At 55.6% G+C, this 18564-nt stretch overlaps 2 long non-coding RNA genes across 2 annotated transcripts; both read right to left on the bottom strand.

The window, feature by feature from the left end:
• Positions 1 to 1258: 1258 nt before the first annotated feature.
• Positions 1259 to 5465, bottom strand: LOC112671190 (uncharacterized). Its single transcript, XR_004816117.2, has 3 exons — positions 5285 to 5465; positions 3480 to 3640; positions 1259 to 3176 (listed from the first exon to the last, which is right to left on the bottom strand). It is a non-coding gene; the product is annotated as an uncharacterized LOC112671190 (long non-coding RNA).
• Positions 5466 to 12995: 7530 nt separating this feature from the next.
• On the bottom strand, positions 12996 to 17178 carry LOC118354832 (uncharacterized). Its single transcript, XR_007410630.1, has 3 exons — positions 17141 to 17178; positions 16567 to 16789; positions 12996 to 13507 (listed from the first exon to the last, which is right to left on the bottom strand). It is a non-coding gene; the product is annotated as an uncharacterized LOC118354832 (long non-coding RNA).
• Positions 17179 to 18564: the final 1386 nt, after the last annotated feature.

The raw sequence follows: 18564 nt of genomic DNA, 5'->3' as shown, positions 1-18564 counted from the left end.
TGGTAATATTTCCCCAGGATGGAAGATCTCCCCCCAAAATAGCTGAGCCTGTTTCCAGAATCCTAATGCTGCTGTGCACCCACCTCAGACCCTCTCTCTCCCTCTCTCCCCCACTTGCAAAAACACAGCTGTGCCGATGATCACCAAGAACAACAAAGATGGGCAGGGGTGCCCACTGCACTGGCTGCTGGGAGATCCAGCCTTGCAAAAGGCCTCTGGGTCCTCATGCAAGACTTTGATTCCCTCTTTGTGAAGGGACAGGCAAGGGGGAAATCAGACTGGCTTTTGCTTCCCTCTGTAACACCCTGCCTCCTGGAGCCTGGGGCAGAAGCCTAGGCCTCGGAGGTCCTGGGTTTGCTGGGTACCCAGTCAAGGCCTCATTCAGGGGAAAGTTGCCTCCACCAGGCTTGGGCCCCTGCTTTCTCCTGTTAATTGAGATAATGACCCAACTCCCAGGGCTGCTTGAGCTTGAAAGGGGCTTTGAGATGCTGGGATGAAAGGCAGTACAAAGCCAGTGCAAGCTGTCGGGGGAGTGGGAGGCCTGGCTCTGGGCCTCCTCCAGCCCCTGTGCTGAGTCACTTCCTCCCTCCTGCTTGCGTTTTGCCTCAGTAATCCAGAGACACTGAACTCTCCTTTCAGGACAGTTAGGGGGTGGAGTGGGGAGGTCTTCCCCCAGAGAGTGTATGTAGGACGCAGGACACAGGCCAGGCACGAAGCCCATTTCACCACAACGGGAGCCCCCACCCAGGAGGTGTGCTGGTCCGGATGCTGGTGAGGAAGCTGCTGCGCATTATAGCGTTATGACTCTCTCTCTCCCCTCCCGTGGTCGGGAGGGTGAGGTGGCTCAGGGATGGGCATCCTTTTGTTACACTTAAACTGAGGAACAAAGGGGTGAAGAGGCTTCCCAAGGTTTCCCAGCACATCTGAGGAGAGAGCAGATCTGAAGCCTTCTGACCCCTGTGTCCTGGCCCCAGAGGCAGCCAGACCCCAAGTTACTCATTCTTTTAAATATGGGACTTTCCTATGAGCTTCCTGGCCCCGTGCTCTGTGTTACCAGCAATTACGCAGGCTTTGCCTTCAAGAAATTTCTTCTCCTGGGGACACCTGGCTGGCTCAGCGGTTGAGCATCTGCCTTCGGCTCAGGACATGATCCTGGGGTCTGAGATCGAGTTCTGCATCAGGCTCCTTGCAGGGAGCTGCTTCTCCCTCTGCCTGTGTCTCTGCCTCTCTCTGTCTCTCGTGAATAAATTCAACAAAATCTTAAAAAAAATTTTTTTTTCTGGTCAACAAGGATCTCTTTGGTACATGGAAGGATCACTAGATACTCCAGGGTAAAGAAAAACACCTGAGGCTTGAGCAAGGGAGTGAGGTCTTCCCGAAGATCAGGGTAGAGAGGTGAGCATTGCCAGGGGCAGGATTCTGGTGTTGGCCTCTGCCCATGGCCTAGAACCGCAAAGTCCTCCAGGAAAGGCTCCTCCTGCAGGCCTTCAGTTGGCCTCTGTGAGACTGAGCTCCAGGCCAGGAGGCTTGAGTCCCCTTCATCTGGGGGACCTCAACTCACACCCCCCTCCTGAGAGCCTGGGTATCCAAGTCAGCATTCCCACAGGGAGATGACAGCCAGCCCCCCGCTCTGGGCCAATCCTGTACGACAGACAGACAAACAAGATATGCTTCCCGTCCTTGAAGAAGAAACGGGAGCGGGCCCCAGACCAGGAGAGGGAGGAACAGACATGGGCTGGCAGGGAAGGAGGTGCAGGCATGGTGCTTTGGGGGCCCAGGAGGAGGACTGCGTGAAAGCCCAGAGGGCTATTCAGTGGCACTTCAGAACCGAGGGTTCCCCTTTTATGTTTTGACATCACCCCCAGTACAAGGCCTCTGGTGGCATTCCCTAAACCGGCAGGCCTGGCCTAGCTCAGATGGAGCTCTGGGTGGTTCTCCCCCTGTGAACTTTCTCATCCCCAGACACCCAAAAAGTAGGGGTGACGATACCACCGGCAGCCGGTGGGTCGTGGGTTTAGAGACACCGAGTGTTAGAGCAGCCGCAGCTCAGAGCTGGTGCCTCCAGAGGACTGGTTAATCCAGGTCTGGTCCACACCTTGCTTGTTGGGAAGCAGGGGGAGGGGCCTGTGTGCTTGGGTAGGAACTCTCTAGGCAGGCCGGCAAGGGTGGTCAAAGCCCAGAACCACAGGCTGAGGGAGGTTGTGTAAGGACTTTATGGGAGGGCTTTCCAGGTGGCTGGGGCTCGGGCCTGAGGCGGGGAGCTGCCTGCAGTGACCCCTCAGGTGTTCCAGGACTCGGGCAGGTCTGGAGGCCGCAGGACCCAGAAGGAGTGAATGTGAGGGAGGAAGCCGCAAGGGGTGTGTTTTTCCTATTTTTCTGGGGCTTGGGGCTCAGGGCTCCCTCCTCCTGGCACTGGTCCTTCCTGGGGCCCCAGCTCCAGCTTGTTAGTTTTAACTGGAACAATTTCCTTTGAACTCAGCTTGAATTAGCATCACCATGGCGATGGATCCGAGTGTTCAGGAGTCGACCTGGTCTTCACCCCTCAAGCAATTAGCTCCAAGGAGCAAAGCTGAAGGAGGAGGAGGAGGAAGAGAGAAGATGAAAGGGGGGAGACACCAGGAGGGAGGGGAAAGGTAACGGAGTAGGGGAGCGGGGAGACTGGAGGGGTGAAAGATGAGGAGGGGGCGGGCAGGATGCTGGCGGGAGGAGGAAGGAGCCCAGGAGGGGTAGGAGGGGGTCTCTGTGCGGCTGCTCCTCCAAAGCCCTTCCCAGGGCTGCACCTGCCTGTGGGGAAGAGGGGAAGCAGCATCCCCTCCTTCCTCGCGGAGCCTGGGAGGCAAGGTGCGCTGTCCCCACGTCCTGGGAGAAGAGCCAGCCCCTGGAGCAGTCACCCCCAGGCCGTGAGCCCCTTCCTCCTGCAGGGACCAGGCTGGTCAGAGTCAGATCAGGGCCTGGGAAGCTGAGAACCGAGGAGGGGTCGCCGATCCCACACTTACTTGCCCCGTGACCTCTGTAAATGGCAACGGGAGAGGGGGTTCAGGGGGAGGACTTCCCTGGCGCCCACTCTGCAGTGGTCTCTGTGAGGTCATTGCCGGCCTGCTCGTCAGCTCCCTCACTGGTTTGGGAGCTTCGGGATGCCATAGTCCTTGGAGAATTCCCAGACACCAGCACCATGCCTGACACACAGTAGGCAGGCACTAAGGATTTTTGCAAATAAATTGACAATTTATGTCAATATGGATGAACTATTGGTTTGTTTGCTTTTTTTTTAAATGGATGGTAAAAGCAAAGAAAAGGGGATAGCAAACCAGAATCCTCCAGAATTTGATGGAGTTGAGATTCTCTCTTTTGTCCCACCTCCTCCAGGAAGCCCTCAGGGACTTGCCACTCCTCTGCCACCTCCCCAGGCCCCTGCAATCATCCTCCTGGCTCATCCATCTCCCCAGCTAGGTTGGGCTCCACCAGGCCAGGGACTATACCTCATTTGCCAGCTCCTTGCGTGCTCCAAGTACCAAGTCTGCGCTCTAGAAATGCCTGTGAATGCAGGGACCTCAGTATTTGTGGAACGCCTGGACCACAGCTCAGCTGTGGCCTGTGCAGGGCCAGGTGCCAGGCTATCCGAGGCCAGTAAAGGCGATCCCTGGGTAAAACAAATGTGTAAACGGGACTGACAGTGCAGCAAGCCAAGTGAAAACCAGGGCCCCTTGGGGGTGATGGTGATGGTGATGGGGGCAAGTGTTCTGAAGACACTAGTTCCTGTCTGCTCTCCAGAGAACAGAGGGAGGGGGGTGTTTTTTAGGCTCTTGGGGACACAGAGCATTTGAAGAAAGCAAAAAATGTCTCCTCTCAAAAGGAGTCAGATGGGGGCGAATGGGTGGCTCAGTCAGTTGAGCATCTGACTCGGGTTTGGCTCAGGTCATGATCTCGGGGTTTTGAGATGGAGCCCCGTGTTGGGCTCAGCACGGAGTTTGCTTGAGGTTCGCTCTCCCTCCCTGTGCCTCCTACTTGTGCTCTCTCTCAAATAAATAAATCTTAAAAAAAAAAAAAAAAGGAAGTCAGGGGCACCTGGGTGGCTCAGTCGGTTGAGCATCTGCCTTCAGCTCTGGTCATGATCTCAGGGTCCTGGGATCGAGCCCCGCAAGGGGTCCCCTGCTCAGCAGGAAGACTGCTTCCCCCTCTTGCTCTGCCTGCTTGTGCATGCTCTTTCTCTCTAAAATAAAATTTTACCGAAGGGGGTGGGTGGGTTGCCCAAATGGGAAATGTGCTCTGTCAAAGGCTGCGAGGGACCTTCTGAACTGACCCTGAAGGAAGGACCCAGGTGTGGCTCTACAGCCGGCACATGTGCCTTGCGGCCTCTAGGTGTGCTCGTGTATCATGTGTATCATGCCTTGGGGCTCTCTTCCCTGGGTTGTACCCTGTCATGCCCCCCTCCCCCGCAGCGTCGGGAGCTCAGTGGCTCAGCCATCCAGGGCTTCTGAGCTCTGAGCGGGCTGCCTCTCTGCCAGGAATCAGCTAACAGCCTGATTCTCAAGGTCTCTGGCTCTCCGCCTGGAAGGTGGGGATCCTGACAGCCTGGGGCTCCCATCGGTCCCCTTTGCTAGTCATGAGGACTGGTCGAGGCAGGGCTTTGCGAAGCACCCAGCACAGGCCCAGCGTGCTGGAGAGCTCAGTGGCCTGGTGGCCCTGTGAGTCTGGTTTCCCACACGTAAAATGGAAGTAAAATCCTTTCCTGGCACCTTCATTTCATCCACCCCCTGCCTCCCCCAAAGGAGCACCTCTCTCTCCAGGGGACCTCCCTCCATCACCATCAGTGGTCCCATCTGTCCCAGGAGCTGCCCAGCCCTCCCTCTGTCCACGGTTCTGCTCCCACCCTGCCACCCCTCCTCTCTTCTCCCAAGTCCCGCCTCGGGCCTCTCTGCCTCTCCCTCCCTCCCCTCTCCTCCTCTGCTGCTCATTATAAAAAAGAAATCTTTCTAAATACGCCAAAAATGCACTCTTCCCCCGCGGACCCCAGTCTAGCACAAAGGGCTGGTTCTTTCTGGCTGCTCCATGCGGCCTCCTTCTTGCCCACTGCCTTTGAATCGTGGCCCCGTTCACATGACTGGAAGGGCTCACTGGGGATTTTCCCATGTGGCCGGTGGGGAGGAGGCTGGGAGGGCCCCCCGCCGCCCCCCCCCAGAGTTGGTGGAAGGGGTGGAGATGGCAGGCTAGTATCTTCCTGGAGTTTGGTTTATCCTGGCAGGGGCCACTGGAGGGAGGGAGGGAGGGAGGACAAACTGCTTACTTGATATCACGAATACCTTCTGGAAACCTGAAGGATTTCACTGGATTTGCAGGAAGGATTCAAGGTAGAAATCAGGAGGATCATGCTGGACCAGGCTGCCACCGTGTGGAATATCAGGTCTCAAGGACAGTCGTGCAGAGGTGGCCTGTCCTCTGGGGCAGGTTGGCCTAGAGGCAGAGGAGGGGCTCCCCGATGGGAAGGGGGGTGGGTTGGGGGGGTGAGCACTGGGGTTCTGCAGGGAGTGCTGTGCTTTCTCTGCTCTGGGCTCCTCCCCACCCCACACCCCCACCCAGTGCCCAGAGGGTGAGCAGCTCCTCCCCTCCCAAGCCAGGATGACCTTGCTCAGGAAATAAAGACAACTCAAGGAAATGGGCAGAGGAGGGGGCATCCAGGGCCTGCTCACAGGGGCTCCGAGACAGGCCCCCAACTGGCTAGGTGGGGCTGTAGACCGCTCTGCCCCTGGCTGTGGCTGGAGAGGCCTTGGCCTCAGCCTTCCCTGCCCTCCTGTCCCCTGTGGATTTCTGAATTTCCCACTGTCCTTCCTGCATTCTCCCTCAGCAACCTCCTCCCCTCCCCTCCCCACCCCACCCCTCAGCAGCTGGCCGCTGGAAGTCAGTCGTGTTCCTGAGTTAATCACAAACTCCTGTACTTTGCCCTTGACTCAAGGCCATCGTTAGTTTGTCCCAGGGCAATAGGGACAGCTTGCTGTGCTCTGGCTTCAATGGTGTTGGGAGAGCAAAAGGCTGGGAGAAGGAGAAGGGAACTAGTGTTTAGCAAGGCCTCCTGCTGTTGTGCACTAGTCTGGGTGCTCAGCAGATGGTGACCTCACGAGGGTCCTACTGGTGGGGAAGAGCAGTTAAATGCAAACTCCAGTTTGCACTTGAGAAACTGAGGGGCAGGGGGGCGCCTGGGTGGCTCAGTTGGTTAAGCTTCTGACTCTTGGTTTTGGCTCAGGCCATGATGTCAGGAGCCTGGGATGGAGCCCCTCCTTGGGCTCTGGGCTCAGCAGGGAGTCTGCTGGAGATTTTCCCTCTGCCTTTATAGCTCCTCCTGCTTGAGTGTGCACATGTGTGCTCTCTTTTTTTTCTCTCTCTCTCTTAAATAAACAAATGAATAAAATTAAAAAAAAAAAAAAAAAAAAAAAACTAAGGTGCAGAAGCCTTACTTGCCCCGGAGCTCACAAATCTGAAATGAAGAATGTAGACTACCTGGAGGCTTCCAGTGGCGTTCTGAGAGGGTTTCCAACCATGGTTAGGTTAGAAAACCCTGTGATTTTCTGTGAATATGGACAGGAAGCTGTGGGAGCAGGGAGACAGGAGTGGGGTCTGTGTACAGCCTGCACTTGCAGGCAGAGGGAGGGCCCCAAGGGGGATTGGGAAGGCCCACGAGGTTAGACATTTCTTTGGACCTGGAGGACACCAACACTGCCCTGCGTACTGACAGGGGTGTTGAAGAGCACTCCAGGCCCGGGACACCCCACACCAGAAGCCCTGGAGCACCATGGTCCGGCTTGAGAAGATCAGGAGTTTGGGACACTGTACTGGGGAGGCCAAGTTCATGGGTCTTGTTCCCTGCCCACCCCCCAGCAAGGTGGGGCCTTAAAATGGGTGTCCAGCAAAGCAAGGGGTCCTGGGGGAGCACAGCTCTGTCTTTGCTCTCTCCATACCTGCTCCCCTGGCCACCCCCAGACTGGGCATCCTGCCACCGCACCAAGCCCATCCCTCCTTCCCTCCTAGGCCCAAGTAAAAGTCCGTTCTTTTTGCTTCTTTCCACTTTCTCTTTCCCACTCACCCTCTCCCCCTTCCTCCGCCTGCTCCCCTCCCCCACCCCATCTGCCCTAAAGAGCAAATTCCTATCCTGACTGGGGAAGCTTTGCTGGAATCTGGAGGCCTGGTTTGGCTAAGGGAGAAGAGGCAGCAACTGCAGATCCAAGAGCAGGCCTGAAGGAATGAAAGGAGCAGAAGGAGGGGTCAGGGATGAGGACAGATGCGGTCCTGGGGGGGGAGGCGGGGGATGGGGAAGGCTGGTGAGAGGAGTGGCCCCAGAACCCACGAGACTTCTGGAGACATATAGGGTGCAGACACAAAAGAGGCATGTCAGGATAGGGGAGCCCCGGGTCCCCCGTCCTGCCCTGCGGAGGGGGCCCATGGTGGTTGGGGGCGCTAGGAAGGCACTTAGGTCCCAGCTCAGCCCACCAGGGTGTCTGGTGTAGGCTGCACTGGGAAGCAAAAGCAGAGAAGAGGAGCTGGAGTCCCAGGAGCTGGAGGAGTCAGCAGAAAAGGCAGCGCCCCAGGGTGTCACCAGGAATGCTGGCCACTCTAACTCAGAGGGCTCACTCAGGCCGGCCACCCTCCTACATCCTCCTAGCTCTCCTCCAGGCCTCCAGAATAATCTGAAGTCCCAGCAGCAGGGCTGGTTGGTCCCTTCCACCACCAGCCCAGGTTAACCCTTGCACAGCTGGGCAGCTTCCTCCGGTTTCAGCCCCCTCTGGCACGTCCAGCGGTGACTCCTAGCCTCCCAGCACACAGTGGCCTTCCTCTGCCTGCCCAGCCAGCTCCTGGAACACTGACCCCTTCCCTGGCCCCAGTCTGCTCCTCACGGGCCCTATCTCGGGTACTCCCAAGAGCCCAGCAGTCCTGCCTCCCCAGAGGCCTGAGCACTGGGACCTGGGAGGGTAGGTAGCCTGTTCCTGGCCCAGTTGGCCCTAGACTGGGGAAATTCTCTCAAGGCTGAGAAGGTGCAAAGCATCAGAGCAGAAGGGCCTTGGCAGCCCCCCAGCACCACCCCGCCGCGTCCTTTGTAAGGAGACAACCGAGGCCCTGGGCACCCAGGGCCTGAGGACATCTCAGGCTGACCCACTGAGGAGGAGATCCTAGGTGCCCAGAGCCAAAGAGAAGGTGAGGGCAGCCTCTATCAAGGAAGGAGCAGAGGACAGGGAAGGACAGGGGCATTCCCAGGCTCCCGAAAGTACCTGGCTCTTCCAGGGGAGGGCGGGCCTATCCTGTTACCCAACGGGGCAGATGTTGCCTGAAGCTGAGGCCGCCCAGGGTGGGTTTCCGTAGGAGGCTGAAGGTGAATCACACCTTCTGTGTGCGTTGCCTGTCCACGTGTGGGGACGCTGAATCAGCGTCGTTGGCAGATAGAGGCGTTGCACGTGTGTGACAGGTCCCAGGGTGCCAGCCCTGTGTGTGTAAGTGGGTCCCCATACCCCAAGGAGCTATGCTCGAGATTATTCCCGGAATGTGCTGGCACACCTGTGTGCTCGTGCATCCTGGGCCTCGTATGTCACTGGGAAGTCGGGTCCCCGAGTGTGGGTGCGTGCAGACCGGGATCAGCAAAGGGCTCTCTATCTGAACAAGAACTCACTGCTGCGTGACAGTCGTGCAGAGATAGGGAAGCCCCAGTGTGCTCTGAATTCCAGAAAACTCCAGTTCCTGAGTTTCCAGCTGCCCCAGCTAAACTGTGCACAGATGTGTGCTGCTCTGCTGAAGCCATAAACAGACCTCCCAGGATTTTTCCAGAGGAAACAGAAATATTTTGGTGTCTGCTCTGGGCAGTAGGATAGGGATTGGGGACGGTGCTGAAGAGAGGGCTTCAAAACGAAGGGATCATAAAGGAAAGCTGAAGCGGCAAGGGTGTCACCCAAAAGGCCCACAGAGAGGGGAGGCTCTGGTGGCTGCTAATCCTTTATAAAGCCCCAACTACCACCCAGGAGAGTAAAGTCCCAGCTGCAAGGGACCCCAAGATCCCAGACCACTGGTGCCCCACCTCTCCAGGGCCCTCTCTCTGTAAGGGTGCAGAGGACCTCTCGGGGCCCTGGGCAAGTGTCCCACTGCCTTCTGGAAGATCACAGGAGCATACCTCCATACCCTCCACAGCACACGCGGCACATACGCACGCGCACCAGCCATGCGCTATCACCCCCACGCACCCAACCACACACGCATCCTATGCCAATATTTCAGACACAGTCACAGATACCACACAGACTCCCGCTGCGCACAGACTCAACAATAGGATCCAGCAAAGTGCACCCCCACCTCCCCCATGCAGCGATCCCACACACGCAGCCCCTACTCTTCATCAAAATACAGAGACAGGAAAAATTTCCCCCACTCCCATGCGTAGTTCCAGACCTTTCCAAGCCAAGGAATAGGCATGATACTCTTAGGCTCCTTGTCAAAGCAAACTATTTAAAAGTTTAAAAGAATTTGACTTGTTCCTGTTGGAGAATTACTTGGATTGGTTTAAATCCTCCACCCCAACCCCAACCCTGGGATGAAATTTCTCATTTAACGATGCCCTCCCCCCTTTCCAGGGGACCAAAGTGGCTCTCTTCTCAGCCTATGACCTGGGGCTGGGCCCTGTGTGCTCTGGGCTCTGATGAGGTAGGAGAGATCCTTTTGCATTTTCCCAGCAGTTACTCTGCCCCTGGCATGTGCTGGGCAAGTGAAAGGCATAGAGCTGGAGATGATTTCTCTACCCTAGGGGAGCTTAGAGCTCAGCTGCCCGAGGGGACTCAGACTGTCTGAAAGCCACTGTGTGCACTGCCAGATGGCAGATAAAGTCTGGAGGTGAATGTGGGCGGGCCTTCTGGGAGGTACTTACCTGTGCAGGTCCTGGGGGTGGGGTGAAGAATTCAGCATCATTCCCACCACCCCACATCACTCTTTTCGCTGAACTCACAGCGCTTACCTGAATTTACCTGACTTCTTTGAATATCTGCTTTTATCTGGCTCCACCCCGTCATGTAAGATAAGTGAAAGGAAGTCCACTGCATTTAGAACAGGGTCTGGAGCCAGCTGGAGCTCTTTATTTATTTTTTTAAAATTTCCTTTTCCTTTTTTTTTTTTTTTAAGATTTTTCTTATTTATTCGTGAGAGACACACACAGAGAGAGAGGCAGAGACCCAGGCAGAGGGAGAAGCAGGCTCCATGCAGGGAGCCCGATGCAGGACTCGATCTCTGGTCTCCAGGATCATGCCCTAAGCTGAAGGTGGCGCTAAACCGCTGAGCCACCCGGGCTGCACTGGAGCTCTTTAAATAGTGGAAGGAATGGGACACCTGGGTGGCTCAGTGGTGGAGCGTCTGCCTTAGGCTCAGATTGTGATCCCAGAGTCCCAGGATGGAGTCCCACGTCGGGCTCCCCGCAGTGAGCCTGCTTCTCCCTCTGCCTGTGTCTCTGCCTCTCTCTCTGTGTCTCTCATGATTAAATAAATAAATAAATAAATAAATAAATAAATAGATAGATAGATAAATAAATAAATAATGGAAGGAAGGTAGAAAGGGAGGAAGAGAATCAACCTGGCAGGTCCAGGAAGATGGGGCCAAGCTTTGAGGGCCAAGGTGAGGAATGAGGCGCCCGAGCACAACCCTAGTGGAGAACCAGTGGGTTTGCAAGCAGGACACTGATGAGAACAGACCCACAGGCCCCTGGGCCAGCTATTGAAAGTGCAAAATTCCTTTGACTGTGCAGCATCTGGGTTTTAGAGGCAGCTCACTGGTAGGTAAGCTATATAGTAACAGGATCCCAGTATATGACCTTAGCACTAGTTTATACACAGACCTATTATGGCATTATGGCTGATGGTGTAGGGGTGGGCCAGACAGACCAGATCGTCAATAAACAAGACAAGCTCAGATCATCTTCTCTCTCTTGGCTCCTGAGACCAGGCAACAAGAACCAATCTTAGAGGAGGGCAGGTTATAAGGCAAAAGTCTTATCTTGGAGAAAACACATTTATACGGAGCAGCCACTTGGGTGCCTTTATCTAGAGCACACGAGGAGTAGGGGTGCACGTGCCCAAAAAGGAAGTGTGTTAATCACTCACCCTGTCCTGGGAAGTTCTGAGTGGAGACTAAGCCAGTGCCCAGGGCTCACTGCTGCTAGGGAATAGCTCCCTCAAGTTCAGGGCCGAAGGGTAGGTGGGAGCTGAAAGAGAAGCCCTTGTGAGCTAGCTACCTGCCCGCTTTCCCGCTTTCCCGAGGTAGGATGTTAGGGGATGGTTTTCTTTTGTAAAATTTGTCCTGTTGGAGGGAGGGTTTTTTTAAAAAGATTTTATTTATTTATTCATGAGAGACACAGAGAGAGAGAGAGAGGAACAGAGACACAGACAGAGGGAGAAGCATCCTCCATGCAGGGAGCCCTATGTGGGACTTGATCCAGGGACTCCAGGATCATGCCCTGGGCTGAAGGCTGAAGACGGCGCTAAACCACTGAGCCCCCCGGGGATCCCTGGAGGGAGGTTTTACGTCAGCCAACACCACCTAGGGAGGCCTGGAGGTGCGGGTGGGCACTCCCCGGCATCCAGCACATTAGCCTACTGTGTGGTGTGTGCCGAGCTCCCTGATACCACCCCTCGCACCCCAGCTGGAGCCCTCTGAAGACTCCCAGTCCTAGAGCAGGGAGCTCCAGGACCCACAGAGAGGCTGCAGGGGGAGGCAGAGGCCTGGCCGTGGGCCGGAGGCGGGATCCTGCCTTCTGGTCTTACCTCCCAGGACACCTACCAGAGCAGAGCATCTGGTATCTGCTGCAGCCAGGTGGAGTCGGGTGCCCTGGGGCTCCAGGATGGAGGGGTAGAGCAGCAGAAGGGACTCCATCGGAGAGACGGAGTGGTGGGGGGGCACAAGCTGTGGACTCTGAGAACCGAACACCAGCCCCGCCTCTGCCGCTGGCCAGCTCTGCTTCCTTGGGCAGGTCACTCTCACTTTCTGCACCCCAGTGTCCGCATCTGTGAAATGGAGCCAACCATCACCGGACTGCCTGCTTCAGAGGGAAGCCACGGGGATCAGATAAGGCAGGAGACAGGAGCTTGTGCAGCACACCTGGGGAAGGTGCCATTCCCTCCTTTCCTGGAGGCAGGGAAGTGGCAGCGGCAGGGAATAGAAACCCACCCACCCCTACTCTTGTTTCCCCGACTGCTGGGCCTGAGTTCCAGCCCCATCGCTCCAGCTAGGAGCTAGGTAGCCAGGAACCAGACATCTCTGCTCTCCGGGCCTTAGGGGTCTCATCTTTAACCTGGGAGATGGGAAGTGGCCGATGCTGAGTGATTGCTAAGCTCTGCACTTGCTCCCCAGTGGCTCCATCCCCAGACTCCAGGATCTGAATTATCTCCTCTGCCCCATTTGAACCCTCAGCTGAAAGGAGGCTGGGGAAGGGGGGGACCGGGCTCCCCATGAACCCTCCGCCTGGCTGGCAGCTGAGAATGGCTGTAGATGGGCACACAGCATGGGACTCACCAAGTGCCAGGAAGAGCAAAGGACCCAAATTGAGCCTACAACCGCTCCTTATACAGAAGGGCGGGGGGGGGGTGCTGGGGGTGCCACAGGGGAGGCTCATGTACCCCCCTGGCTCCTCATCCTTTCTTCTGCAGCGCCTTCCATGTCATTCATGCACCTGCTTCGGCAGCAACCCTTTGTAGAGCCGCTGCTATGTGCCAGGCACCATTCCGGGGGTTGGGAATCCAGAAGTGTGTTCACAGCCTTGTGGGGGGTGTGGGGGGACGAGAGAGGTGGTAAACAGATGGCTCCACCCGGCGTGAGCAGCGCTGGGAGAGCGGCCTGCACCCAGGAGGCAGACCTGCGCCCAGCCAAGGAGGACAGCTCTCTCCTTCAACACACCAGTCAGCTTGCAGAGATGATAGGAAATACAGAAATTGCTCAGTGCCCCACAGCTTAGGGGGTGGTAAAGAAAAAAAAAAAAACGCCCAAGAGAAAGGTTACCGGGTGGGATAATTAATGTTTTGCTAAGGAGGAAAAATATTAGTGTGTGTTGCTCAGCATGCAAACACCTCAACTAACAAACCACTCAGAGAAAACAAGTAAAACCACAGGATTTTTCTCACAAAGACTTTTTTTTTTTTTTTTTAAAGAAAAGAAAAAGACAGCAGTCACAGATGTACCTCCTTTGTGGCTGAAAGAACATTCCCCACCTGGTGAGGAAAGCAGGGCCCAGCCCTGGAAAGAGACTTGCTGCTGTTCTCTCCTGGGGGAAGACCTATCGCAGGCAAACCCCACTCCCCAGCCCCTGACCCGGGCCTGCCATTTCATTTCAAGGTACTCAGTCTCAGTTCCGGAGGTGAGGGGTGCTTTGCTGGGTACGTGAGGGAACAGAGATTTCTAACTCCCGAGGGTATATACAGCAGGTGCTACTTTCAGACACTTGCTCCTTAATCTTGATGGGGAAGGTTGCATTGCCTACAGCTCAGGTTCACAGTCGAAGGACCTGATGAATAGGAAAAGACACAGAGTTATGTTTGTTTCTACTAATGTGAACTGGTAAGTATGTATTCAGAATCTTCAGGGGGATAAGGCGGCTCAGATGAGCCTCTTTCCAAACTGATGCCACAGCTTGACAGAGGATGGCAATTCATGCTAAGAAAACCCACCAGAACCAGGGTCTTGTCTGCTGCTCTTCCCCTTATGCCATTTCAGGCCATCACCCCTCAAGGGGACGGCTCTCCAACTGGACCCAGGCCTCAAGAGACAAAAGTTCAGGAAGGGGCCAGAATGTTCAGGGCGCTGGGGCCTAAGGGAAAATCTGTAAGACAGGAGAGGGGGTCATCACTGCAGGTAGCAAAGTGACCTTGAACTCCCCCTTCCCTCCCTGACTGCAATCAGATCTGGCCCCAGGGTCCAGGCAGGGGGCAAGTCCTCAGCTCTGTGAGGGCCAGAGATGCTCAGGCTCCCCTTCCCCTCACTGGGACAGGGTTGTCTGGCTCTTGCCAACCAGCTGGAGCATGGGTGACCTTCGTGTGCCCTGGGGAGATGCAGAGCCAGCAGTCCCCACCACACAGGGCCCTAGGGAGGAGATTCGGGGTTTGCTGCTGTGGCTGCCGCTGGCCCAGGCTGGAGGTGTTTGCGGCTCTGGCTCCAGGATCCGTGGCCAGCCTGAGGTCTCCTTCCACCCGAGCTGCCTGCTGCCCCCTTGGCCGCCAGAGACCAACACATATGGCCACTGTTCCCCGCCCCCTTGCGTCCCCCACCTGCACCTGACTCATGAGCGCCCCTCCCATGGGTGCTCACATCCCTGCCTGAACGTGGTCTTAAACCCCACAGGTCAGGGTCAAGGGTCTTCCCCACTTCCCATACAGTGGGAAGAGGGCATCCTCAAAGTCACCGTGGATCTGAGTGAGAGTCCCAGCTTTGCCAGATACGACTTGGTCTGGACTTCTTTAACCTTTCCTCAATGATTAAAAACCAAAAATGTTTATTTCATAGATTTATTAAATGAAGCAATGTAGAAAGAAAGAAAGAAGAAAGAAAGAAAGAAAGAAAGAAAGAAAGAAAGAAAGAAAGAAAGAACATCCCGCTGATGTTAGCTCCCTTCTTCTGCCTGAAGTTCCCAGGAAATGCATCTCAGAAATACTGGGGTGCTGCTGGGATGACCGCCCCCCACCCCGTGTGGGGACAGAAGGAAGTGGGACTGGGCCAAGCCCACCAGCGGGGCCTTCTGGAGCTGAGTGGCCTGCAGAGATGTCCCACCCGTGGCAAGGGGCCCAGCCTCATACTCCACGTCAACCTGTCTTTAGATGGAAACTATCCCCCCCCGCCCCCCACCCCAGTTCGGGAGGAGTCCTAACGTTCGGCCACACAGCTCCCTCCAGCTGAGGTGGTTCTGCAGGCCCAGAGCTGTGAGCCTCCCAACCAGGGCCTCCAGCCTGGAGGGGGGCTCTGGGCCCTGCACCCCAGCACCCACGACTACAGACTACAGCCTCCCGCCTCTCTCTTCCTACCCCGAGCATAACATCAGTTTCCAAGAGGGAGTTAAATTCCCTTGTAGGAGAGAAGCCGAATGGGAATGAGCAGCCGGCCATTCCTGCTGGGGCCCAATTCTTACTTAGGTGTGCTGCTTTGGGCAAGTTCTTTCATTTCTTTTTACTCCCATTTTTCTCATTTTTACTTTTTCAAAGGTTTATTTATTGATCTCAGGGTCCTGGGATCGATCCCCACATCAGGCTCCCTGCTCAGCTGGGAGCCTGCTTCTCCCTCTCCTTCTGCTTGTGCTGTCACTATCTCTGTCTCTGTCTCTCTCTCTCAAATAAATAAATCTTTAAAAAAAAAAAAACAAAGATTGATTGATTTGAAGGAAGGAGGGACAGAGGCAGAGGGAGGGAGGGAATCACCAGCAGACTCCCTACTGAGTGCAGAGCCTGACACAGGGCTCTATCCCAGACCCCAAGACCACTGGGTACATGAGGGACCTGAGCCGAAATCAAGGGTCAGATGCTCAACTGACTGAGCCACCCAGGTGCCTCGTACCCTCATATTTGTCATTTTTAAAAAAAGATTTTATTTATTTATTCATGAGAGACATACAGAGAGAGGCAGACACATAGGCAGAGGGAGAAGCAGGCTCCTCTTGGGACTCCATCCCAGGACCCCAGGATCACAGCCTGAGCCGAAGGTAGACACTCAACCACTGAGGTGCCCCATATTTGTCATTTTTAAATTGGATCTAATAACCTCTCTGCCTTCCTCTTGGGGTTGTGGGAAGCACAAAATACTGTAATGCAAATGGTGGAGTGCTGTAAAAGCTGCAGCACTAGGGTCACATTGTGAGCACACACACCATAAATTCAAAGTCAGCCCCTATTCCAGTAATTCTTTCCTGTGCCCCCACGAGTTCACCCCTTCCTGTTGCAGGCCATGTGTCATTTCGTGGGGGTGAGGAAAATGGATCACCATAGCCACGGCACCCCCAGAGGGCCTGGACGCCACTAATTGCAGGATGGGAAGTGGGGTTGGTGTGCAGGCAGCAGGTCCTGAGCCCCTGGACACTGTCCCTGGAGGGGGGTTTGGCCTCGGGCCTGGCTTTCTCAAGAGATTGAAGAACAGTACAGGGGTGCCCAGAAAGGAGATGGCAGGTGCGGGGCATTAGGGTGCTTCTCGTGAGCCAGGCTTTGCATGTGGGTGAGTCAGGTCCTGCTGGTGAAGCCGGCGGCCCTCCTGGCCCTCCCTCACCTCACCCCTGCTCCTGACCCTCAGGAAGTCTGGGCGGCCACATTCACCCACCATCAGCCTCCCTCCCTGGCAGTGAGATGTGCCCCAGAAGCACCTTTAAATCAGCAGGGCCGCCTGTACCCGCTCTGCGTCCAGCTGGCCCCCTGCAGACGTGAATCATCCTTCCTTCCCCAAGCCCAGCGTCATTTCTGGGTTTCAGGAGCCTGACTGTCCCGCCTTTCCTTTCAACTTATCATCATGCTAAACGGCTCTTCTAGACCATTCCACCCAATTTAATTCCTGCTTTTTTCTCTCTCCCCCCCACCCTCCCTTATCACTAACCTTTTTTTTGGTGGGAAGGAGTGAGCGAGGCCCTCAGGAAGTTGAATTTGCAACCCCAGTGCGCTCTGCGGCCGGGGAGCTCTCAGAAGGCTCAGAACACATGTTCCACTGGAGGACCCAGGCCAGCTCCGTGAGCACCTGTGGATGCTGGCCTCTGAGGCTCCCAGGTGACTCGGAAGCATGTGCAGTGGCATCTTGGAGTTGGCCTCACCTTCCCATTCACCTGAGCAGCAGTAACAGGAAAGGGAGCCTGAATTCTGGCAAGACCCCTCTCGCCAGCAGCGTCGGCATCACCTGAGAACTGATTAGAAATGCCCTTCTTGGACCCCACCTCGGACCTGCTGAAACAGAACTCTGGCAAGAGCCCCCTCACCCCCTCTGTCATTTCACAGGCCCTCCAGGTCATTCTGATGCCCGTGAAAGAGGAACATGCAGGAATTCCCCAGCCCACTCTTTCTCCTTCACTCAACCTTCAGGCAAGCCTGGTGGCTTTGACCCTTCCTCAGAATGGAGCACCCCCCACCCCACCCCCACCCCACTCCCCTGTCTATAAAGCAAAGAGGTTGAATGTGACCTCCCAGCAGAGTGTCCCGTTGTGGGTGGGGAGGAGGGAGTCCAGAAGGATTCCAGAGGAAGGTTCTGGAATGACGCCCATTATTCATAGAGACCCTGTAGGGCTTGAGCCCTACAGACCCCAGGGCTAAGGCGTGATGCTACTGTATGCAGTACCATCCAAGCCAGAGTCAACCTCTTAACAACTACTTCATATCCCAGGGAAAAAAAACCCAAAGTCTTGGGAGAAAAACAACAACAATACAAAATTAGTAACTTGCCCAAGGGGTCTCAGCAAATTACTGGCTGAACCAGACTCAGGCAGCAGGGAATGGATGTGAAAGAAATACCAGCCTCTGGGGTTACAGGGATTTGTGGATTCTTTTAGTCATTCGACAAACAGCACCTTCAGACAGCCACACACTGCCACAGGTTTACCTACACCAAGCCCCTGTGGTATGATGACTGTTTCCATTTTTCTGCCGAAAAGCATAGACTTCCAAAGGTACCCTCGCCCACCCCCCCAAGACCTACAACAAGTCTCTGGGTCAGGATTTGAAGCCGGGTCAGGATTTGAAGCCCGGTGGCCAGCTCTAAGCCCAGTGTTTGGCCACCAGCTTATCTTTCCCATGAAATAATTCTTTTTTTTTTTTAACCCATGAAATAATTCTAACAGCTAATGCCAGCTGCTCCTCTTACCATCGAGAAAGCCCGTGAACAGTGATCTGTCCCCAACAGTGCCTCCCCCCCCCACCCCTGCAGGGACATAAGCCAGCTCTGCTGCCAGCACCAGGCTCAGCCCGAGAATGTGCAGAAAGGGCTGAGGAGAAAAAACCAGAGGGAGGGCTTTGGCTGTGCCCTTGGCTAGATTTGAGCCTGCCTCAAGACCTCCACCTCACTCCCTGAACCTGGAGCCCCTCCCCACCCCCATTTCAGTGGAGGCCGTGGGCAGGGCCCCACCATTAGTTGCAGACACCACGTCTCCTCTGTTTATGGGGTTTTCTCTTTGCTTCTGTGGTTCTCCCTGGATGAATGCCCCCTTCCCCTGATTTACAGCATCTTCCTGCGGTGGGGTTGATGTCACTTTAATGAGAGTTACAGCTGCCTTCAACAGTGAGTGCCACATTCTAATTTACTGTCTGGTCTCCAGGAGCCCAGCAGGACTTCTCTGGTGGGGAGGGGTGGCCTCGCTCCCTGGCCTAGGGAGTGGGGTGGAGGCCCCCTCCCCGGCCCCCCAGGGACTTGGCGTCTCCCCCTTGTGCCTGCAGACTGCCAGCCCCAGCTCTGAACCAGGGCTTCTGGCCCCTTGGCAAAGCTTGAGCAACAGGGAATGGTCAGAATCCGGACCACAGGGAGGGATAGGGGCCTTGTGCAGGCTTTACCCCAACACCAGAGGTTTGGGAAAAGAGATGTCTCAGCTCTCCGACCCCTTCCTCCCCTCCCCAC

The sequence above is a fragment of the Canis lupus genome, chromosome 5, assembly GCF_003254725.2.
Source record: "Canis lupus dingo isolate Sandy chromosome 5, ASM325472v2, whole genome shotgun sequence".
NCBI classification, from domain to species: domain Eukaryota; kingdom Metazoa; phylum Chordata; class Mammalia; order Carnivora; family Canidae; genus Canis; species Canis lupus.
Note: the sequence above shows the minus strand (reverse complement) of the source record. Positions and strands in the feature narration are given on the sequence as shown.